General features: G+C 41.5%; 2 long non-coding RNA genes across 3 annotated transcripts in view; one reads left to right on the top strand and one right to left on the bottom strand.

The window, feature by feature from the left end:
• LOC311519009 overlaps positions 1–24463 on the top strand; it is a 46241-nt gene that overhangs the window by 12133 nt on the left and 9645 nt on the right. Inside the window, exon 3 of one of the 2 annotated variants that reach the window (XR_014711177.1) lies at positions 16668–16792. This is a non-coding gene — a long non-coding RNA (uncharacterized lncRNA). Of the gene's footprint in view, positions 1–16500; positions 16793–24463 lie in introns of those variants that run through there. The other variant, XR_014711178.1, reaches the window with a different exon arrangement.
• The window catches only part of LOC311519010, a 67168-nt gene that overhangs the window by 38214 nt on the left and 4491 nt on the right, over positions 1–24463 (bottom strand). The window lies entirely within an intron of this gene.

The following is a 24463-nucleotide window of genomic DNA, read 5'->3' as shown; positions in this document are numbered from 1 at the left end:
TTGAGAACCAGGAAGTTGTTACTGAAGTGGATTCTGAGATGGATAGGAAGCTAGATGTACTATGCTCTCTTTGCTAGATTTTACAGCTTTCCCTGACTCCTCTGAGCACTTTGTCTTACAGTGTGTTTTTAAAAAAATTCCCAGAGGCTTACTCAGATGCAACATCTGTTTTTTTAGGGGTAACTGTCACATTCCTAATTACACAGCTGACTTGATAGAAAGACATAAGAAAAATCAAATGATTTGCCCAAGTTCCCTCAGTGAGTCAGTGGCTCAGTACAGTTCAGACCACACGAATACTCTCAGACCTTTACTCTCACATCCATATTAGTCTGGTGCTACTTTAAATCAAACAAACCAAACCTGAAATCCAAGTGCTCTGTACTATAGCGTGTTAGTTTTTGTTTCCCTTTGGGAACATTTCCCAGTTTTTAACTCTGTTCAGACAGTTTCTCCTAAATGAAAACATCAATTTCTGTTCCAACTTGTAACCAGTGTAGCTATTGTTAACAAACCTGCCTAACCATGTCCTTGCTCTCTTGTTAGTTGGCATCTGTTTACATCACTTAAGTACAGCATGGGCATGTATCAGATGACATTTTGAGATGTCTATCTTCAACGTGGCTGTTGCACAGATACCAATATCTGCAAATCTAGAGATAGTAAGCTCAGGAGAAAAAGCTGTTGTCAGCCAGAGATTCCTTTTTATGTAGTGCATGAGAGAGCTGGAGAAAGATCTAATTTCCCAAATTTGCTGATGTCACAAAAACTTATGTAGAGTGGGTGGGTGGAGAGCAGCCAGCACTGTGTAAGCGAACAAACACATTTACGATGCCTTGAATAGATCAGTCTTAGGGCAAGTCTACACTACAGTGCTACATCGGCAGAGCTGCACCATGTCTGGTGAAGACACGCTGTGCCGATGGGAGACAGCTCTCCCGCTGGCATAATTACTCCACCTGGTGTGAGAAGCGGAAGCTATGTCAGCAGGAGAGTGTGTCCCACCTACATAGCGCCGATGTGGACGGTGCAAAACTTGAGTCCCTGGGGGGCGGGGAGGGGACTTAAGTTAGATCAACTTAAGCGGTAGTGTAGACCTGCCCTTATTAATTAATGTTGTACCGAGCTTGGAAGATATAATGTGCTATAGAAGTACTACATATTATTATTACCAGAGGAGAAGAGTGGCTCATGTAATTCAGTATAGCAAAGCTAAAACATAATGGCAGTACAAACCAAAATAATCATTAGCACAATTATAACAGCCTAAGCAAGAAATCAGAAGACTGTAAGATGCACTTAAGTCTATTTACATAATGTAGAATACCACATAAAATATAGTGGTTCTATAGGACACTGGCTAATTGCATGTGTGATTTATCTCCTTCTAGTAACTGGTCTGCTAGCTGATAACAGACCTAGTGCCTCACCTTACTTTATCCCAGGCAAAATCCTCCACAGTGCAGTGAGCAGAAACAAGTTTCAGTCTCCTGACATACCTGCTCCCTTACCCTCACTCTCCACCCACAAGCTCTTGAGAGCATCAGATGAGCTATTGACGCAAGTGTGACACTCATCATGCAAATGAAAAGCTTAGCTGTGTATTTGTCCTCAGTCTGCTACTAGATTGGAGGAAGGATAGTCCAATCCTTGGTTTGGAGGGCTAGTGTGTGAGACTCAGGCAACCTGGGTTCAATTTATTGCTCTGTCACTGACTTCCTTGGTGACTTTAGCACTTCACTTAGTCTGTACCTCAGTTCCCCATCTGTGAAAAATGGAAAGAATAACTACGGGGTGTTGTGATGGTCAATACGTAAAAAGACTATGGGGATGTCAAGGGTCCTTCCCCACTCTGAACTCTAGGGTACAGATATGTGGACCTGCATGAAAGATACCCTAAGCTTATTCTTACCAGCTTAGGTTAAAAAGTTCCCCAAGGTACAAACTTTGCCTTGTCCTTGAACTCTTTGCTGCCACCACCAAGCGTTTTAAACAAAGGACAGGGAAAGAGACCACTTGGAGACATCTTCCCCCAAAATATCCCCCCCCAAGCCCTACACCCCCTTTCCTGGGGAAGGCTTGATAATAATTCTCACCAATTTGTACGGGTGAACACAGACCCAAACCCTTGGATCTTAAGAACAATGAAAAATCAATCAGGTTCTTAAAAGAAGAATTTTAATTAAAGAAAAGGTAAAAGAATCACCTCTGTAAAATCAGGATGGTAAATACCTTACAGGGTAATCAGATTCAAAACATAGAAAATCCCTCTAGGCAAAACCTTAAGTTACAAGAAGACCCAAAAACAGGAATATTCATTCCATCCAGCATAGTTTATTTTACCAGCCATTAAACAAAAGAAAATCTAACGCATTTTCTAGCTAGATTACTTACTAACTTAACAGGAGTTGGCAGGCTTGCATTTCTGATCTGTTCCCAGCAAAAGCAACACACAGACAGCCAGAACCCTTTGTTTCTCCCCCCCTCCAGATTGGAAAGTATCTTGTCCCCTCATTGGTTATTTTGGGTCAGGTGCCAGCAAGGTTACCTTAGCTTCTTAAGCCTTTAGAGGTGAAAGGGTTTTGCCTCTGGCCAGGAGGGATTTTATAGCACTGTATACAGAAAGGTAGTTACCCTTCCCTTTATATTTATGACAGGGGGGCACTTAGATTCTATGATACTGGAGGCCATATGAGCACATTCGGATAGGTTACATAGAGGAATTTGGTGGCCAGGCAACATTGTTTTCATTAATACAGGTCAGTGTGCAATACAATTCACTCTTTGTCCTGCTCATCACTTTTTACTTTGGCCCACAGACACAAAGATACTTGGGTTCCTATTTAGGTGCCTAAGTCCCAGTTTTAGGCTACACTGAGATCCACAGAAACTCTTGCTTCACCCAGTAGGCACCTAAACTCATTCAACATGTACATTTTCAGGATAAAAGTTCTCTAGGTGCCTATGTTTCTGCCTCTGGGCATTCCTATCTCTGACCTCAGCCCTAGGGTGATTCATGAACCGGGAGAAGATAGGTGTTCACTCACTTACCTCACATGCAGTGCCCAAGCCGGTAGGTATGCTCAAAGGCCACCTATTGAATCAGGTCCCATTCAAAATCTGGCCGAAGATAGGCATCGTCAGCACCCTGTCTATCTTAAAACTTTTAGCCTACTGGTTAGAGCTCACCTGGGAGGTGGGAGACTCAGGTTCAATTCTCCCTGTCAAGCAGAGTTGGGCGAGGGGAAGGATTTGAATAGGGGTCTCCCAGGAGAGTGCACGAAGCACAGGGCTGTGGGATATTCTGATATGGGGCTCCTCAGTCTCTCCTGTTAAAGCTGTTTCACTTTGAATTAAATAATTAAAGAGTCACTGGGCCAGAGAGAGTGATTCTGTAGTCTGATGGTTAGGGCAACGATGTGGCAGATCCAGAATCTAGTTGCCCTGCTCCAGTGCCTATTGCATTACAATACATGGTGGAACAGCTTTATATAAGCTTTGTGCTTATATGTGCAACACTTCACATGTATGCTGTCCAGCATCAATCCCTTGAATGGGAAACAGTACTTATTAGAATCATGAACAAAAATCCTAACCACATAGAGCCCATTGAGTTCAGGGATAAAATAGGTTTCAGAGTAACAGCCGTGTTAGTCTGTATTCGCAAAAAGAAAAGGAGTACTTTTGGCACCTTAGAGACTAACCAATTTATTAGCGCATAAGCTTTCGTGAGCTACAGCTCACTTCCTCAGATGCATATCGTGGAAACTGCAGCAGGCTTTATATATACACAGAGAATATGAAACAATACCTCCTCCCACCCCACTGTCCTGCTGGTAATAGCTTATCTAAAGTGATCATCAGGTGGGCCATTTCCAGCACAAATCCAGGTTTTCTCACCCTCCACCCCCGCACACAAATTCACTCTCCTGCTGGTGATAGCCCATCCAAAGTGACAACTCTTTACACAATGTGCATGACAATCAAGTTGGGCTATTTCCTGCACAAATCCAGGTTTTCTCACATCCCCCCCACCCCCATACACACACAAACTCACTCTCCTGCTGGTTACCTGCATAACTTCTCTCTAGCCAATGTGAGACCAAACTTACCCAGACATTGCTGTGTCACATCAGATGGTCCCTCACCTTACAAACCCTAGGATTCTAGCTAGTTACTGAAATGTTAACAAAGTAACGTCTAATTGGGTTCTCAAACCAGCTGATGTTACAGATCAAGACCAAAGTAGCTGATTCCATTATCCACAGGAGGTTTAAGGGAAATATGACATGTAAGACAATACTGACATTTATGTTTCTTTCAGAAGCTCCTAAACCAAACTGTATCCCAAAAGTTTAGTGCCACTGTTAGGTAATTTCTTTAAATACTGTATCTCAGAGCAGCCACTTTCTCAAGGCAATGATTGACACATGCCTGGCTGGTTGGTTTTATTACACTAGCCCCACAAGGTGGGACAGTAGTGTATAAAGAAGTCTTGCATACTCTCTTACCTTGATGTGTTACTTAAGCCTGTGCATTCTGGCAGAGCAGTCATTGCTCAGCTGTTTATAGGCAGAACAATAATCTGTTAAATGTGCATGTTTATAGCTAATAGCATATTGTCTGGAAAGCACTGGGACACTTAAAGAGTTAATCATCAGTGAGACATGCACTAATTTCTTATTGTTAGTGACATTCTGTGTCATTTGCTTCCACTCTTTCATCAGTCGCAGAATGAAACTCTCATAGCTGGATCTGATTAATGTAAAGCACTACCCCACCCAACAATTTGGAGTGAAAGAGAACATGTCAAACTGGGTTTACTGTATCCCAGGATGTGGATAGAGTCAAAAAATTTTAAAGCTTCCCATTGCTTAGTTCTTTTGAACCGCACAGTTTATTCCTTGATTACACACTTAATGGTGAAGTGCTGAAGCTTTGTGTCTTTAAATTGATTAGACACATTCATGAACTCAAGAAAAGATAAAGTTGCTGAACTATTTATGAGATTAGGTCTGGTCCTTTTAATTCAAACCACACACATAGCTCTCAGCTTCAGCCTATGCGGAGGAAGGTGATCAAAAAGGGTTACTATGAAAAGTTCTAACTTGCATTATCTCTCTTTTTTTCTGTCAATCACATTCCTTTTTCTTAAGCCTGAAGACACTTTTGATCCAGAAAAAGAGCAGTGTTGGCTAAGATTTTGGTGCAGACCAGATTAACTCTTTACCTGCATATCGCTTGTAAAAGAAATAATATCTGAAATGTATGTTTTGTAACAACTTTCATTCCAAAGAATTACAAACCACTTTATACCAGAATCAGTGAAATGCAACCACCTGAGATTGGAATATGGCAGCTGATCAACTGCACATATCAGCAATGCACAACCATTAAGAAGAATAAATACTTCACTGTATGGAGTGTCTCAGAAATAACAGAGGTAGACAGGTGAAGATTACTGTATCTGATTGAAATTGTAGAGGAAACTCAAGTAGGCATAACATTGTCAGCCAAGCTGGAATTTGGGAAAGATATCAGGACTAGTGTCCTACTTTTGCAGAGAACCATGGGAATTTTAAGGGTATCAGGTTTGCATCACTTGATAAAGAATGGGCACTTCAAACCAGAATATTTCCTAAATCATTCAGTTGGAAGAGTGTTATTTAAATCACAAACACTACTTACTGCAGCAACCAGCGCTTGACTTGGAGGTTTCCTATCCAAGCTCAGTCCTGCTTATTGTGGTGTATGCACTGAAGAGACTGTAGTTCTAGGTATTATGGCTGCAGACCTGTAGTCCTCTGAATCCAAACGCAAAGCAGTAAGGGATATTATATGCTCTGGAGTACACACCGTAATGGCCAAGCAGGGAATTTCTAGCTTAGCATTCTCAATTTTCAATGTGACAAATTGAGCCAAGTGTCACTTTTTGTCTGTATAAAGCTAGCAACAACATTCTGAAAAGTGTAGTGAAAACATCTGCCTTGCAAAAAGTCACCCATTTTTCAAATTTGCCATGTTTGCTCTCCTTTTATGAATGTTCCTATTTTCATATGGTTTAAAAAAAAGAGGGGGCATTTCTCTAAGAAAAAGTGATAATCTCTCAATAGACATCAATAATTTCATTATGAAAACTGGGAATCACTTTCTCCACAAACCTGGAAAATGCCAGAGTTCACTGGACACCTGGGGTTAAACCCTGGCTGTACAGAATTCAATGGCAACACTCCCACTAACTTCAGTGGGGCCCTTCAGTTGCTCACTTAGCTCCAGTGACAGCCTGTAAATCTTTATTTCAAAATATAAAAAGACTGCAGTGCAGAGAGACCAGCTGGACGGGGCAGGTGGAGTGGAGAATTTGTTATGTAGACAATGCAGGGAACTGCATGAACAGCAATTCTGTCCTGCTTGTCAGGAGCTAGTCAAGCACTGTGAGCTATAATGAGTAGTATTGTTCATTCTAAGTGGAAAGATCACTTTATCTATACACCATAGCTCTACAGCATTTTCCATCAATAATATAACCCAGTTGGACTTCACATTAGATGGTACAACCCATTGCAGATGAAATGTTACTGCTCACCATAAGCTGTCACCTTCCATCATTAGACAGCCACCAAATTCCACTCCATTGCTAGTTGCATGTGAAGTGAAGTGACTCCCATATCTAGGGCTACATATTGTCCTTCCAAAGACAAACATGCAGAAGAAAGAGATTCCATCAGTTCTACTCCGAGGGGGAGAAGTTTGCAGCAAGGTTCAAGGAGGAAGGGACACAACCTGCAAAGCCTGTGAATGTGAGGATCAAGGATGAATTTGTAGCGTAGCCCCTTAGATTCTGGGGCATTTATGGCACCTCCATGCTGCCTCTCCCACTGCAATAACTACTTCATGGAGATCTACTCATAACTGAGGAGAGTATGCCATGTATAATGCTCTACCCCTTCCAACTTGACTGACCACATCCCTTCCCCACTGTAGTTTCAACTTTGAAGAATTGGTGCAGATGGATCTATCATCTGTAAAGGCAGAAGCCAACATGCAACATACCCACTGGAAGAGATGGTGAAATATTGCCCATCCTACCACTAGTTTAATATACAGAAAAGAAGTTTGTTGATTTACAATGTCCTATGGAGGGCCCTCATCAGGGCTGGAGTTACACCTTAGGCGCCCAGAGCATCTTCAGCACCCGCCCCCCACCTACAGCTGAACTTTGTGTTTTCCTTAAAAAATGAAACTTCTAACCTACTTTTAACTTTTAGGCACCCCCAGAATGTCAGCGCCCCTACACACGTGCCTACTGTGCCTACCTGGAAATCTGGCCTTGGTCCTCATACTGCCATTCCACAATGAGGTCCAGTAGACCCTTGTCTTTTGGGCCAAATTTTCCCCTCAAAAGCACATACAATTTCAATGAAGTCAATCCGTGCTATACATACATATAAGGGCAGAATTTTGCCTTTTAATTTCAAGTGCATTTCACTCTACACTTGGTTAGTGTACACTGTGCTGGGAAGTGCTTTTGCTGTGAACTTCTCAAACAGTAAAAATGAACAATATGGGTGCAGTTCAATACAGTGTGGACAGCACTTTATAATCTAAATCAAAGGACATCGTATGTAATGCGGTGTATTGTTGTACGTATGCGCCATCTGCAGGAAATCCATTATAGTGCTTGAGAAATCAAAATAAATTAAGCCAGTGAAGGTCCATCTGAATAGAAATTGGAGACAGAAAAGACCTATCCGATCTCTAGACGATCTCTCTGCAAATAACAGGATTATTCTCTATGGTATGTGAACAAGTTGTCCTCCTGAGTCCATCGATTCTATTCTATATCGGTTTTTATGCTATGTTCACTCGAGTATCTGAGCACTTCATAGTATTGGAGCATCCATCCATACCGCGATCCCTCTTCCATTTCTGCTTTGATCTGGCCAAGGTCCATGATAGAAGGTGAAATCTTAGCTCTATTGAAGTCTATGGAAAAAACAGCCATTGACTTCATTAGGGCCAGAATTTCACCCAGAATTTCTGTCTTTGCGTACATAATTCAATCTTTGATAGACTGATAGTGAGGCTAATATTTTTGTCTCTCATATCATAACACCAAACATAAGGTACTCTCTCCCTCAAAAAAAAAGACAACCCAAACACCAGTTTTACTAAATATGCCTCCAAAGTAATGTCTGTTGCAGAGTTAACAGTAATTTATTGTTTTATGACCCTGCATCTGATATCACTTCTCATTTGGAAAGTTCTAAAATTTTCAATTTGGATGCAGTGCTTTGCACTGACATGACTCTCCAAAAACAATGAGCCATCATGGCTTAACTGACACCATCTTTTATCCAGGTTTCAGAGTAACAGCCGTGTTAGTCTGTATTCGCAAAAAGAAAAGGAATACTTGTGGCACCTTAGAGACTAACCAATTTATTTGAGCATGAGCTTTCGTGAGCTACAGCTCACTTCATCGGATGCATACCGTGCATCCGATGAAGTGAGCTGTAGCTCACGAAAGCTCATGCTCAAATAAATTGGTTAGTCTCTAAGGTGCCACAAGTACTCCTCATCTTTTATCCCTCATGCACCACATACCCTACAACAAAACAGGGAAACCTGCTGTCATAAATATAAAGGGAAGGGTAAACCCCTTTGAAATCCCTCCTGGCCAGGGGAAAGCTCCTCTCACCTGTAAAGGGTTAAGAAGCTAAAGGTAACCTCGCTGGCACCTGACCAAAATGACCAATGAGGAGACAAGATACTTTCAAAAGCTGGGAGGAGGGAGAGAAACAAAGGGTCTGGGTCTGTCTGTATGCTGGTTTCTGCCAGGGATAGACCAGGAATGGAGCCTTAGAACTTTTAGTAAGTAATCTAGCTAGGTATGTGTTAGCTTATGATTTCTTTAAATGGCTGAGAAAAGAATTGTGCTGAATAGAATAACTATTTCTGTCTGTGTATCTTTTTTGTAACTTAAGGTTTTGCCTAGAGGGGTTCTCTATGTTTTTGAATCTAATTACCCTGTAAGATATCTACCATCCTGATTTTACAGGGGGGATTTCTTTATTTCTATTTACTTCTATTTTTATTAAAAGTCGTCTTGTAAGAAAACTGAATGCTTTTTCATTGTTCTCAGATCCAAGGGTTTGGGTCTGTGGTCACCTATGCAAATTGGTGAGGCTTTTTATCCAACATTTCCCAGGAAAGGGGGGGTGCAAGTGTTGGGAGGATTGTTCATTGTTCTTAAGATCCAAGGGTCTGGGTCTGTAGTCACCTAGGCAAATTGGTGAGGCTTTTTACCAAACCTTGTCCAGGAAGTGGGGTGCAAGGTTTTGGGAAGTATTTTGGGGGAAGGACGCGTCCAAACAGCTCTTCCCCAGTAACCAGTATTAGTTTGGTGGTGGTAGCGGCCAGTCCAAGGACAACGGGTGGAATATTTTGTACCTTGGGGAAGTTTTGACCTAAGCTGGTAAAGATAAGCTTAGGAGGTTTTTCATGCAGGTCCCCACATCTGTACCCTAGAGTTCAGAGTGGGGGAGGAACCTTGACACCTGCTGTTGCCAGAGGCCTACTGAAAAGATGCTACCCATTTTGCTGAATGCAGCACTCTGAAAGTTCACTCAGTGAGTAGCTCGTTTGCTATTAATAAACTGTTGGTCATATTTAAAAGGAAAGGGAGGAATTTTGCAGTCTCCTGACACTGGCCACCATACTGACAGAAATGTCACAGGGGGATTGGGAAATCCACAGCTTTGCGAGATCTTTCCTGTTCTTAATTGAGCAGAGCGGGAAAGAAAGATCACATGATCTTTGGGATTTCCAAATATATGGCTCTCTGTCAGTGCACTCCAAATGTGAGCTCCATAGTGCCTTCTAAACTTGAAGGGTGAGCATAATGGCAGAGTTACTGGATCCCACTGCTCTAAAATTATAATACTTAAGTGGCCTGAGATGTTATAGGCTACCGAGCAGCCCACTAAAAACATTGGGAGGCAGAAGAGGGAGGCCACAATTCTGGAGCGGAGAAGCAGAATATGGAGACTTACCCCAGAAGATTTGCCACCATATGAAAGAAGGGGAGAGAAGATGGAGGGAGAGTGTCGAAGTCATATTAGGGCAACCTCTGGAAGGCAGATGCAGGGAGATGCCCTTTTAAGCAAAATTTCACAGACCCTCAAGAAAGGTTACAATAATCAAACCCTGTTCAAAGCTGGCACAGACATAGATTTTCCAGTATGGTCTGGCCACCAGGTGCTGCTCAGGAAGGGTACAGTGGGTGGATTCTGTCCATAAATGGCCAGCAGAGAATTCCCTTTGTGGAGGGAACTCCCTGCTGGCACAAATCTGGCAGAGGCAGTTCCTGTGCCAGGTGCTCTCCCCCAACTCTGCCATAGGGGACTTCCCAGGCAAAAGAGGAGCCGTGTCAGGGGCAGTGTGTAGGGGAGCAGAGCTCGGCTAGATTGACCCTCCACTACCATTAGGTCCCTTAGGCACAGTCCCTTCTGGAGCTCCTTTGCCAGAGCAGGAGCATGTGCACTGCACCAGCCCTTTGGATGATGCAGCCTGGTCCTCCAGCCCCCTGCAGCTGGTCAGCTCTACAGTATGGAGGTATAGGCAGGGCCATGACATCACTCTTTTCTTGGGTGTTAGTGGGATTGCTATTGTGTATGGCCTTTGCACAATGTGTGTGGTTGAGAGTGAGGGGTGAATATGTGCCCATGTGCCTGCATTTCAATTGCTTGCCTGGTGCTAATCTGAGGAAGGAAAAAGGCCAAAGGGCTCCTTTCTCTGCTGGTGCCTCTAGCAGCATGTCTCCAGTAGTGGCGGATTACCCAATGGACCCACAGGGCCCATGCGCGGAGGCCTCAGCCAACTGGGGGGGCCCTGGAAAAGTGGGCATCTCTGCAGAAATCTGCAGCGCCCCAACCCTGATCCCTGGCAGAAGTGCCAGGCAGACAGGGAAAGCCCCAGCGCCCAGACCCCGCTGTGGCCCTGGAACTGGAGGAGCTCTTGCTCCCTGCCGCAGCCTCTGGGGTGGAGGAGCTCTCACTCCCCACTGTGGCCCCAGGGCCATGGTGGGGGGACAAAGCTTCTCCAGTCTTGGGGCCTCAGTGTTAGAGGGATGAGGAAGGACCGCGAGTGAAATGGGGGCAGGGCATGGGGTGGAACAGGAGTGGGGCTGCAGGGGAAGGAGCAGAACCGGGTGGGGCTGTGGGTGGGGTGCAGGCAGAAGGGGGTTGAGACTGCAGGTGGAAGGGGGGGTGGGGCCACTGTTCTGACGCTGAGGCCCCCACACTTGTTCTGGTCCAGGGCCCCAGGAGATCTTAATCTGCCTCTGGTCTCCAGCTGCTCAAGTCACCATATTGCTCTCCTACTTATTTCTTGATTACACAGTAAAATTAGATCCTCCACTGGCATGTAAAGCTTTTAAGTTAGAGTAGATGTAACTTTTGGTATTAATTGCAAGGCTGAGTTCCTGTTAACAATCCCAACTTTCCTACTCTTTGTGTTTTTTAAAAAGAAAAGACTAAATTGAAAATGGTTTGGTAATGGCACAAACTGCTTTATCATATCAAAAACTATGAAATTACATGTTCTGTTTCAATCCAGACAAGCTGCAGAAGTTTAAAAATCTCATACACAATTCAAACACGAAAATACGCAGACAGAAAATTCTTTATCTGCTCTAGTATAGGATAGTGCTGTTGCTTGGGATTGGGAGGAAGGAGTTGCAACATTAGACTCCAGTGGAAAGCCCAATGTCAATATCACGATATTGATGTTGCATTGCAGGTTGTGGTGTAGTGCTGGTGTTGAGTCTATCCAGAGCTATTTCAGGAGAAAACTCATGTGGATGATAGTATGGAGCCAGCAAGTGTTCGGACAATGCCTAACATAATGGGGTCTTAGTCTGTATCTGGGGCTCCTTAGTCCTACGGTAATAAATAATAATGTTACATCCTCAATGCAGGCGACTTGACAGGGTTGCTCTATTTGAGAGACAAGGTGGGTGAGGTGATATCTTTTATTGGACCAACTTCTGTTGGTGAGAGCGCCAAGTTTTCGAACTACCCCAAACTCTTCTTCAGGGTGGGTCTATTGCATTTTCCCCATGCTTGGGCTCATATTTTACACAAAGTCCTACTCTCATGAAATTATCAGTGTAATCCCCGTTCACAGAAATATAATCAAAGCCACAAGCTACTGTACTTGATGCAGGAATTACTGGGTGAAATCTACGGCCTGTATTATGCAGGAGTTTAGACTGGATGATAATGATGGTATCTTCTGACCTTAAAATATAAGAATCACTCTCAAATCAATTTAACTATCATTATTTTTAACACAAAGTATACAAGTGTATACAAAGTTATTACATCACGTTTCTGTACACAGGACATGGCTTCATGGTAGTAATGGAGTTATTTACAGTGAAGTTACACATTACCAAAGTGCAATTTGGCCGAATGTATCCCTATTATAGTAGCATCCATATTTGTTTCTGTGGCAGATTGCTACATAGTGCAAGGCTGTTTCTGCAGCCTCTCTCTCACTGTACATGCCTATATTCATATTACACATATAAATATTGACAGGAATTGAGGTTCATACTGTAAAACTTTTCCTTTGCAAGTTTAAGTGCTAGACCATAGCCCAGCCTATATACCCAGAGGAAAGACACACTAGGTAAGGGCCAGTTGAAGAGCAAGAGGGAATAAGAGGGGTATCGTGCTTCCTTGTCTGTTCTGCTCCTGTGCGTGCACAGCTACATACTGCTCCTTAAACATGGCAAGTTCTACATGTGCAGTCTAGCCCTGAATGACCGACAGCAGGTTCAAAGCTGTTGTTCCTTTCTCCTGATAGCCTCCCATATCCCTTCTCTCCCCCAGTTTCTTCCCTATAGACAACTATTTCCCAGAAAAAATGTTCAGTACATTTGTGTGTTTTCCGATTGCCTATAACATGCCTTTGAGGAACAGGGCTTTTTTAAAGTATAGTGTGCAGGTACAAGAAGTGGAGACTCAGTTTGAATTCTAACAGTTTCTTTAACATTTAGAATTTATGCTGCTAAACTGCCACAGAAAAACTACTCCAGCTCTATTTATATGGATCAAGCAAGATTTCCTAGTGGTCAGTTAGAGGACTCCTAAATATTCCTCTGAGGGTATAAACTGGATGGAAAGACTAATGGCTACTTATTTTTCAGATTCTCTCTTTTATAGTTCCTTTTCTTTTTCAGCCTTAGCAAGATCTCATTTAGGGATGTGTGTGCTGGTTCAGATCAAATAAATTCTAATCTGAAATTTTGCCCACACTTTGATCTGAACTGAACCTTTTCTGAGGTTTGAAAACTTCAGTTTCATTTTTTCTCATTTTCATTCATTTCTAAAGTTCTGAATCCAGTCAGGACTGGAAATGAAAATTCCAAAATAATGAAACAAACCAACCTATTTAGGAAGTAAATCTACATGTAGTTGTGGGGTATTTTTAAGTATATTTCTACAGAAAGGCCAATGATATGCTACAGAGTTACGAAAATTCCAATCATAAACAGTTAACAGTTAAACCACCTAAATTGCTTTCTAAATTCTTAATGTAGTGTTTAATTGTCACCCAGCTTCCTCAGCATTTTTCACAGGGGTTACTGGGCCAAAGGTTTTGGTTGGCCAATTGGAATTTTCAAATTATGCATGAAGATATCTGAGAAGATTTAGGCACCATAAAATCAAAATCACCAATGTATCCCACATACATACCATGCAGTGGTTCAGAATTAGATCCCCATTGGTTGGTACATAAACTGTCCACTAGATGGCTGTACACAATAACCGTTTCAACCTCTAAAGAGGCAGACCAGAATGGGGATAAATTGTGGATTAAACTGTCCCTAATTATGACTTTTCCCCTAGATGAGATTACCCTTTCTGTGGAGGGACTCATAGGGAGGGGACCAGAAAGGCAGGAAAACAGAACTCTGCCAGGTTATATCTATATATGTACTGTACTGTAAGAGGAGATTGGGGGAAACATAAATATGCATATCCAGAAATGGTTGCTTTAGTCAAAAATAGTATACAATTGTACACTGTGCCAGAGAGGACCCAACCTACATAAGGGACTTAAAGGTTTTGGAATCGAAATCCTGTACAAATTATAAACAGGGAAGGAAACAGAGAGGAGAACTTGATGGACACAGATTTCAGATCCTAAGAAGCTGGAGGAAAGTACAAGTCAGCAAGGGCAGAAGATACAGATCTATTGAAAATGCAAGCTTTTATCTAGCTCTTTTTCTTTGGGTTTTATACTTCTGTTCATTACTGTAGTATCTGAGCACCTTCCACATAAGATCAATAGCAATGTGGAAGTTCTTAGTGGACTTCATGGAGTCTCTGGCACTTCTCCCTTTATAAGATAAAAATTGGCTGGGGTAGGGTTTGTTTATTTTACTTTATTTTTAGATTTTATTAATTTATTTTGTTCATTTTAGGTTAATTTGTTTCATATTTTTTATTTATTAGGTTGGTTGGCTGGCTGTGGTGTTTTGGTTGGAATGGGATGGCAGTGCTGAGAATGTCATTCTTATAGTGGAATGATCTTTTCAAAGAGGAAGTTTTTGCCATGTTTCCTAAACATGGTAGCGCTAGGGACTCTCCTAATCTCCTTGGAAGTTTGTTCCATAGCTGGATCCCCTTGATGAAGATCCCCTTTAACCTTTCTAACAAGGGTATTATTTTAGACTGCCGGATCCATAAATTTTATACTGCTTACTTTTGATTGCTTTGATTCCTCTTAGTTTTCTAATAAATATTGTTTTCTTTAAGATACTTTTGGATTTAAGACATTACTAGGGGTGGCCAGCCAAGCCAAACAAAGAAAGCCATACCCAGAAAAATACCTGCTCTCCAAAATTTCTGTCCCAGTCTGTCTCAAACATGCTCAGCCCCTTCCCAGAAGGGTTTTTTTTTTGTTTTGTTTTTTTAAGAACCAAAACAATTGCATAAAGTAAAATAAGGAATAAAAAGGTGAGTTGCTTATTCAACAGTTGGAGAGAGCCTTCCACTCCTTCCAGGTCACTTCTCAGTCTGCTGAAGGATCTCCTTACATAGCTAGGACTGTTTCCCAGCAGGCATTGCCAGAACTCTTGAACTACAGTGCCATCTGGCAGCAACAACTCCAAGCCTGCCCCACATTCCTGGTTCCACAGGAGAGGTTGTCTGGCAGCCACAAAGGGTCAGCTTGATTTCTCACCACTTAGGGAAGAGGGAAGTTTCAGCTCATCTTGCTCTTGAAACTGGTCTCAGACCCTAAAACAGTGCACCACATAAACTGCCTCCTTCCCATCACTGACCATGTCTCTATCCCACTCTTTCCTGGAATGGGGTAATGCTAGCCAATGAGGGCTTCCTCTAAGTCTAAAAGGGCCGTTACTCCTGTTACACAGAAAAATCCCTAAGGTGTGTTCTCAGAGACAAACACAACAAATTTCTGTTCTCAGAGATGGGCAGCATAAATGGTACCTGCCCCAAAGGGACCATCAAGACACTATCTGCAATGAGCTGGGCCAGGCATAGTAAAAGCCTGGCGACTTCAAGGAATGGCAGAAGTCGGGGACCTGAGGTTGCAAGAACTTTAAAAAAATTCCAGACATTTCCTTATGAGTTCTATTTCCCAGTTCACCCATTAGCCCATGTTGTCTATATCTTGAAAGCATCTGCTGCAAGTCTATGAAATGCTCTTGGAACATTATTTACTACTGTTAATCTGTACTGAGATATCTTCTCTGAGCCCTGAAACGTTTGCAATCTAATCTGAAATAAGATGCAACAATTGAGTAGAGCAAGCAAAAGGAGAGGAAAAGGGTCAAGAACAAGAATAATGAAAATTAGATTGTGTGGCTACTACATAGGTTAGCTATTGTTCACTGTGATGGTTCCAAATCATCTGACAGTTTTATATATAAATAGATCTATAAATAAAATCAACTCGCCTTAAAGAAAATGAGCACCTCTGAAAATAAAGCCATATATTTAGGTGCTTAAGCATGTACTTTAGTCACTCAAGTTTGAAAATTTTGGTCCTAACCTATAATGCATATATCACCTGTGTTGTGTTCACTCCATTTATGATGTACTGATTTGCTTCTTATATCATTAGGGGATCAAATTGTTGTGACAAAAGAAAAAGGTCTTTGAGAAAGCCATGTGAATAGAGCTGTGCGGAGAATGGAAATTCTATTTGATGGAGAATTTCTAAATTTGTTCTTATTCCAATTTGGATTGAGACCCAAACATTTCAAAAATATCCATGAAAGAAACATTTTAAAAAAGCATTTAGGGTCAAACAAAATGTTTCATTTCAACAAAAGCAAAACATTGTTTTTATTTCAACTTTATTTATATTCATATGAAAAAAATAGAAAATTTGGAATGAAAAGTAATTTCAGATGGAAAAATCAAAACATTCCATTCCAAAAATGGCAAAACTCTTCCCCTTTCCCCCCCTCTGAAATGAGATTTTGGCAAAGTCAACCTGATTTCACAGAGTGTTTTGATTTCAATAGAACTGCATTTTCCAATGGAAAACTGTACTGTCAAAGTTTTTCCGACAAGCTCTGTATGTGAAGCTAACATCTGGTCCTTGATTTTCTCTATGGCTATCAGCTTTTTATCACTAATCAATAGCCATAGCCTTAAACGGACATCGGTTGAAATCCTGGTCCAACTGAAGTGAATGGCAAAACTCCCACTGCCTTCAAAGAGGACAGGTTTTCACACACTGTACCCAGGTGAGTTCTAGTTTTCTCTCATATTTTTTCAATGGTTGAGCTCTTCTGTTTCCATGGAAGCATAGAGTAATTAAAAACAATAGAAGCTATTTAAAAGTTTGCTGACCATTTAAAATATGACTGAAGGTTTATTAAGGATTTACTCAAGTCTCAGTCTGAGAAATCAGAAAAGAAAATATCCAATCCTTACTTCATCTTAAGCATAATTATACTTCATTGTTACCATGTCTGCTTCCACTAAAACATCTTAAATGTTGAGTGACAAGAATCCATTCCTGTTGCTGTGTGCTGTTATATCTAATTCTCTTACCAGACCCTTTTGCTGATTTACTCTGAAAGAGTTCTTTGTTCTGTATGACAAAATCCAAATGAAATACACAACTAATTATATGCTATTATAAAGTACCTGGTTATGCTGAAATATATTGTGGCACCCCTAAGCTTGTCTAGTCAACTGTTGGTAGAGACAAGTGAGGACCTGTCCCTGCATAGATGGTTACCATTGCTATGGTTCTCTTAAAAAAAAGAAAATGGAGGGAGAAGGGCGTGTGGGATGGTCTAGCAAAATCTACAGTAAGTGATGAATGCAATTTACCAACCATGATAAAGTCTTCAAAGCCTTGCGCCACCTCCCACAGAAAGTTTATAGACAGTTTTGAAAGCTAGCCAGGTGTGTCAAATAAGATTGGAGTTTAGGAAATGGATAGATAGTATATTCAAAATGAAACCATTAGGTCAGCTGAGAGTGTTAGCTCGCACTGAAGTACAGCTTGGTCAAACTTCTAGCCTCATCTCAGTCTTTCAGTAAAAGAAAGACCTTTCATTCAGAGTATAGATTGTGAAACTGATGACAGCATATAATATTACAGTACTTCTTAAAAATGGGGTGAAACCATTTTCTTTTTCTTATTTAAATGTCAGAGCAATCGAAATCAGTGTACATTTCAGATGATGCAAATGAGGAGTTACACTAGAGTACCCTAGAGACCTCTCCTGCAGAGTGGTGATTTTGTTATTAATATTTTGTCCCTTTTATGCCAACTGCCGGTAAACTCGAAAAAGTTCATTACTAGAAAATGAATAGGAATGGCAAGGCATTCCCCTCGGACTGTTGCTTCTAATAACAGGAATGGGACTTATGCAAATGCGGGAAGAACATGCAGCTATAGGTTTTTTTGATGAGAAATAAGAGATTTCTTCTAGGGGTGAGAATTCACTTCTGTGTCCCTACCTAATCAATCCTCGATCTAACTGATCAGCGTGCCACAAAGCATGCCAGTTAGAAAGTCAGTTTTGATTGAGGGTATCTTTTTATTTTAAATGTGGACAAGTCTACTAGGAAACGGCTTTGACCATCAATGCCTTTCACAAAAGCCAACAAACAGGTATCAAATGATAATGTCTTTCATTAACAACCCCTGGAACTTAAAGACTGGGCTATTAACTCATTGCATTAGGTGTTTATGTTTATACACTGTGTCTTCCATCACTATAGTATCTGAGCATCTCAAAGAGGAACAATATTATTAACGCTATTTAAAAAGGAAAAAAGTGAGGCACAGAGAGGTTAAGTGATTTGACCGAGGTCATCAGGAGGTCTGTGACAGTCAATAATTGAACCCAGATCTCTGAAGTTCCATATAATTATGAGATATTTCTTCCTGTCCACCAACCTGTCTCTATAGAGGATGTATATTCTGTCCAAACATGTTTTATAAAAAGAGTGCCTTTTAAAAACTCTTGTCACCTTTTCTCCATGTAAGACTTTGTCCGCCTTCTCTTGCTGCAATCAATGCAGAAGTAGTATATTTAACACACTTTCAGTGTACTGTATCAATGATGATATAAGAATGGCCATACTGGGTCAGACCAATGGTCCATCTAACCCAGTGATTCTCAACCTTGCCAAAAAGAACAGGAGTACTTGTGGCACCTTAGAGACTAGAAAATTTATTTGAGCATAAGCTTTCGTGGGCTACAGCCCACTCCATCGGATGCATGTAGTCCATGAAAGCTTATGCTCAAATAAATTTGTTTGTCTCTAAGGTGCCACAAGTACTCGTGTTCTTTTTGAAGATACAGAATAACACGGCTGCTACTCTGAAACCTGTCAACCTTTCCAGACTACTGTACCCCTTTCAGGAGTGTGATTTGTCTTGTGTACCCAAGTTTCACCTCACTTAAAAACTACTTGCTCATAAAATCAGACATGAAAATACAAAAATGTCCTAGCACACTATTACTGAAAAATGGCTTACTTTCTCATTTTTACCATATAATTATAAAATAAATCAATTGGAATATAAATATTGTACTTACATTTCAGTGTATAGTATATAGAGCAGTATAAATAAGTCATTGTATGAAATTTTAGTTTGGATTGACTTCGCTAGTGTTTTTTATGTAGCCTGTTGCAAAACTAGAAAAACATCTAAATGAATTGACATACCCCTGGAAGACCTCTGTGTACCCCCAGGGGTATGCGTACCCCTGATTGAGAACCACTGATCTAGCCCAGTACAATGGCCAGAGCCAGATGCTTCAGAGAGAATGAACAGAACAGGGCAATACTTGAGTGATCCAGCTCCTTTCATGCAGTCCCAACTTCTGGCAGTCGAGGTTTAGGGACACTCAGAGCATGGAATTGCATCCCCGAGCACCTTGGCTAATAGCCACCGGTTGACCTATCATCCGTGAATTTACCTAATCCTTTTCTGAACACAGTTAAAGTTTTGGCCTTCACAACCTCCCCTAGCAAGGAGTTCCATGGGTTGACTATGTGTTTGTGAAGAAATACTTCCTTATGTTTGTTTTGAATCTGCTGCCTATTAATTTCATTGCGTGATCCCTGGTTCTTGTTTTATGTGAAGGGGTAAATAACACTTCCGTATTCACTTTCTTCACTTTCTCATAATTTTATAGACTTCTATCATATCCCTCCTTAGTTGTCTCTTTCCTAAGCAGAAAAATCCCAGTCTTTTTAGTTTCTCCTAATCATTATGGAAGCTAATCATACCCCTAATACCCCTAATAATTTCTGTAGCTCTTCTCTGTACCTTTTCCAATTCTAATATATCTTTTTTGAGATGGTGAGACCAGAACTGTGCACAGTATTCAAAGTGTGAGTATATCATGGATTTATATTTGAAATTATATTTGGCATTATAATATTTTCTGTCTTATTATCTAACCATTTTCTAATGCTTCCTAACATTCTGTTCGCTTTTTTGACTACTGCTGCATATTGAGCAGATGTTTGCAGAGAACCATCAACAATGTCTCCAAGATCACTTTTTGAGTGGTAATAGCTAATTTAGACCCCAACATTTTATATGTATAGGTGGAATGAGGTTTTTTTATGTGCATTACCTTGTACTTATCAATATTGAATTTCATCTGCCATTTTGTTGCCCAGTCACCCAGTTTTGTGACATCCCTTTGTAACTCTTTGCAGTAAGTTTTGGACTTAACTATCTTGAGTAATTCATTATAATCTGAAAACTTTGCAACCTTGTTATTCACCCTCTTTTTCAGATCATCTATGAATATGTTGAACAGCACTCATTCGAGTTCAGATCCTTGGGGGACCCTGCTATTTACCTCTCCATTGTGAAAACTTACCATTTATTTCTACCCTTTGTTTCCTGTCTTTTAACCAGTTGCTGATCCATGCGAGGACCTTCCTTCTAATTTCATGACTGCTTACTTTGCTTAAGAGTCTTTGATGTGGGTCCTTGTCCAAGAATGCTATATCAACTGGATCACCCTTGTCCACGTACTTGTTGACATTCTCTCAACAATTCTCATAGATTGGTGAAGTACAGTTTTCCTGATAATTCTGTTTATTATAGTTTCAGCCAATTTGCCTGGTCCTGAAGTTGGGCTTACCAGCCTGTAATTGTCAGGATCACCTCTGGAGCCTTTAAAAAACCAAATGCTGCCTGCCTCCCCTTTTCCAGAAAAACAGCATTACATAAGCTATTCACCAGTCATCAGGTACTAAGATTTAAGCAATAGGTTACACACCACAGTTAGTCCTCTGGCAACTTATAGACTAACAGACGTATTGGAGCATAAGCTTTCGTAGGTGAATACCCACTTCGTCGGATGCATGTAGTGGAAATTTCCAGAGGCAGGTATAAATATGCAAGCAAGAATCAGGCTAGGGATAATGAGGTTAGTTATATATTTATACCTGCTTCTGGAAATTTCCACTACATGCATCCGACGAAGTGTGTATTCACCCACGAAAGCTTATGCTCCAATACGTCTGTTAGTCTATAAGATGCCACAGGACTCTTTATCGCTTTTACAGATCCAGACTAACACGGCTACCCTTCTGATACTTGATACCACAGTTAGTAGTTCTGCAATCTCACATATGAGTTCCTTCAGAACTCTGGGGTGAATACCACCTGGTACTGGTGATTTTATTACTGTTTAATTTATCAGTTTGTTCCAAAATCTCCTCCATTGACAATCTGGACAATTCCTCAGATTTATCCCCTAAAAAGAATGGCTCAGATGTGTGGATTTCCCATATACCCTCTGCTGTGAAGATCAATGCAAAAAATTCCTTTAGCTTCTCCACAATGGCCTTCACTTCCTTGAGTGTTCCTTTACCACCTTGATTGTACAGTGGCCCCACTGATTGTTTGGCTGGCTTCCTGCTTCTGAAGTGCTTAAATATCAATTGCTGTTTATTTTTGTGTCTTTTGCTAGTTAGCCTTCAAATCCTCTTTTGGCCTGCCTAATTATATTTTTACACTTGACCTGCCAGAGTTTATGCCCCTTTCTATTTTCTGCTGTAGGAGCTGACTTTGAAATGTACACCAGTATCTCATGGGGGCTTCTTATTGAGGGTAATCATAATAGCCATTGAGTCCCATCAGTATATGTTAAATAAAAAGTTTCCACATGTTTTCATTAATTATGTTGATGGCATCTGTGTACCGGAGGAATGAGCACTGAAGAAAATTCAGTTAGTCATTGATTCAAAATTGTTCACCTAGAACTGACAGCATTTTAAGGTTAACTACTTCCCTTTGCTCCCCCACACATGATACCCCTGGTTGTTTCGTATTTTTAGCTGTAAGTGCTTCCCGTCATCAGTGCTGGGTTTTGTTCCCTCAAGAATCCTAGTATAAGTAAGGTTTTAAAATGAATAACAGTCACGAGATCTCGGTGAAAGTTAAACTGAGCAGTGTTAAACTAAGCTCCTGCCTATTTCTTCTGTTAGATTTAAATGAATAGTTGTGAAAGATGTCACATCACATGTGCCCGGAGCTGCTCTGCTTACCCAATGGACAGACAAAGTGATACTTCTCAGGGGATGGTATCTTTAATATAAGACTGCTATATAATAGATATTTTAACATACCAAAGGTAGGGATGGCTCCCTCCTGGAGAAAGGAAAGTGCAAGAATTAAGTATTAATAACTTCATAGTGGTGAAGCAGCACCAATTTGGTTACTAGATAATGGTGGAATGCTGTAGAGCCCTGTTTAAGGGACAAATGGAATCTACTATTTATCAGGTTTCAGAGTAGCAGCTGTGTTAGTCTGTATTCGCAAAAAGAAAAGGAGGACTTGTGGCACTTTGAGACTAACCAATTTATTTGAGCATAAGCTTTCATGAGCTACAGCTCACTTCATCGGATGCATTCAGTGGAAAATACAGTGAGGAGATTTATATACACACAGAACATGAAAAAATGGCTGTTATCATACACACTGTAAGGAGAGTGATCACTTAAGATGAGCTATTACCAGCAGGAGAGCGGGGGTGGAGGTGCGGAGAGAAAACCTTTTGTAGTGATAATCAAGGTGGGCCATTTCCAGCAGTTAACAAGAAAGTCTGAGGAACAGTTGCGGGGGGGGGGGGGGAATAAACATGGGGAAATAGTTTTACCTTGTGTAATGACTCAACCACTCCCAGTCTCTATTCAAGCCTAAGTTAATTGTATCCAGTTTGCAAATTAATTCCAATTCAGCAGTCTCTCGTTGGAGTCTGTTTTTGAAGTCTTTTTGTTGTAATATAGCGACTTTTAGGTCAGAGACCAGAGAGATTGAAGTGTTCTCCGACTGGTTTATGAATGTTATAATTCTTGACATCTGATTTGTGTCCATTTATTCTTTTACACAGAGACTGTCCAGTTTGACCAATTTACATGGCAGAGGGGCATTGCTGGCACATGATGGCATATATCACACTGGTAGATGTGCAGGTGAACGAGCCTCTGATAGTGTGGCTGATGTGATTAGGCCCTGTGATGGTGTCCCCTGAATAGATAAGTGGGCACAGTTGGCAACGGGCTTTGTTGCAAGGATAGGTTCCTGGGTTAGTGGTTCTGTTGTGTGGTATGTGGTTGTTGGTCAGTATTTGCTTCAGGCTGGGGGGCTGTCTGTAGGCAAGGACTGGCCTGTCTCCCAAGATTTGTGAGAGTGATGGGTCATCCTTCAGGATAGGTTGTAGATCCTTGATGATGCGTTGGAGCGGTTTTAGTTGGGGGCTGAAGGTGATGGCTAGTGGCGTTCTGTTATTTTCTTTGTTGGGCCTGTCCTGTAGTAGGTGACTTCTGGGTACTCTTCTGGCTCTGTCAATTTGTTTCTTCACTTCAGCAGGTGGGTATTGTAGTTGTAAGAATGTTTGATAGAGATCTTATAGGTGTTTGTCTCTGTCTGAGGAGTTGGAGCAAATGCGGTTGTATTGTCGAACTTGGCTGTAGACGATGGATCGTGTGGTGTGGTCTGGGTGAAAGCTGGAGGCATGTAGGTAGGAATAGCGGTCAGTATGTTTCCGGTATAGGGTGGGGTTTATGCGACCATCGCTTATTAGCACCGTAGTGTCCAGGAAGTGGATCTCTTGTGTGGACTGGTCCAGGCTGAGGTTGATGTTGGGGTGGAAATTGTTGAAATCATGGTGGAATTCCTCAAGGGCTTCTTTTCCATGGGTCCAGATGATGAAGATGTCATCAGTGTAGCGCAAGTAGAGTAGGGGCATTAAGGGACGAGAGTTGAGGAAGCATTGTTCTAAGTCAGCCATAAAAATGTTGGCATACTGTGGGGCCATGTGGGTACCCATAGCAGTGCCACTGATTTGAAGGTATACATGGTCCCCAAATGTAAAATAGTTATGGGTAAGGACAAAGTCACAAAGTTCAGCCACCAGGTTTGCCGTGACATTATTGGGGATACTGTTCCTGACGGCTTGTAGTCCATCTGTGTGTGGAATGTTGGTGTAGAGGGCTTCTACATCCATAGTGGCCAGGATGGTGTTTTCAGGAAGATCACCGATGGATTGTAGTTTCCTCAGGAAGTCAGTGGTGTCTCGAAGATAGCTGGGAGTGCTGGTAGCGTAGGGCCTGAGGAGGGACTCTACATAGCCAGACAATCCTGCTGTCAGGGTGTCAATGCCTTCAAAAACAGACTCCAACGAGAAACTGCTGAATTTCAATTAATTTAGGTTTGAATAGAGACTGGGAGTGGATGGGTCATTACACAAAGTAAAACTATTTCCCCATGTTTATTCCCCGCGCCCCCCCCCCCCCGCCTCCCCCGTTCCTCAGATGTTCTTGTTAACTGCTGGAAATGGCCAACCTTGATAACCTTTTGTAGTGATATTCTTCCCCCTTCCTCCCCCCCACCCCCGCTCTTCTGCTGGTAATAGCTC

Source organism: Lepidochelys olivacea (genome assembly GCF_965140295.1).
Source record: "Lepidochelys olivacea isolate rLepOli2 genome assembly, chromosome: 3".
Taxonomy (NCBI): domain Eukaryota; kingdom Metazoa; phylum Chordata; order Testudines; family Cheloniidae; genus Lepidochelys; species Lepidochelys olivacea.
The sequence above is the reverse complement of the archived record's forward strand: the minus strand, read 5'-3'. Positions and strand labels throughout refer to the sequence as shown.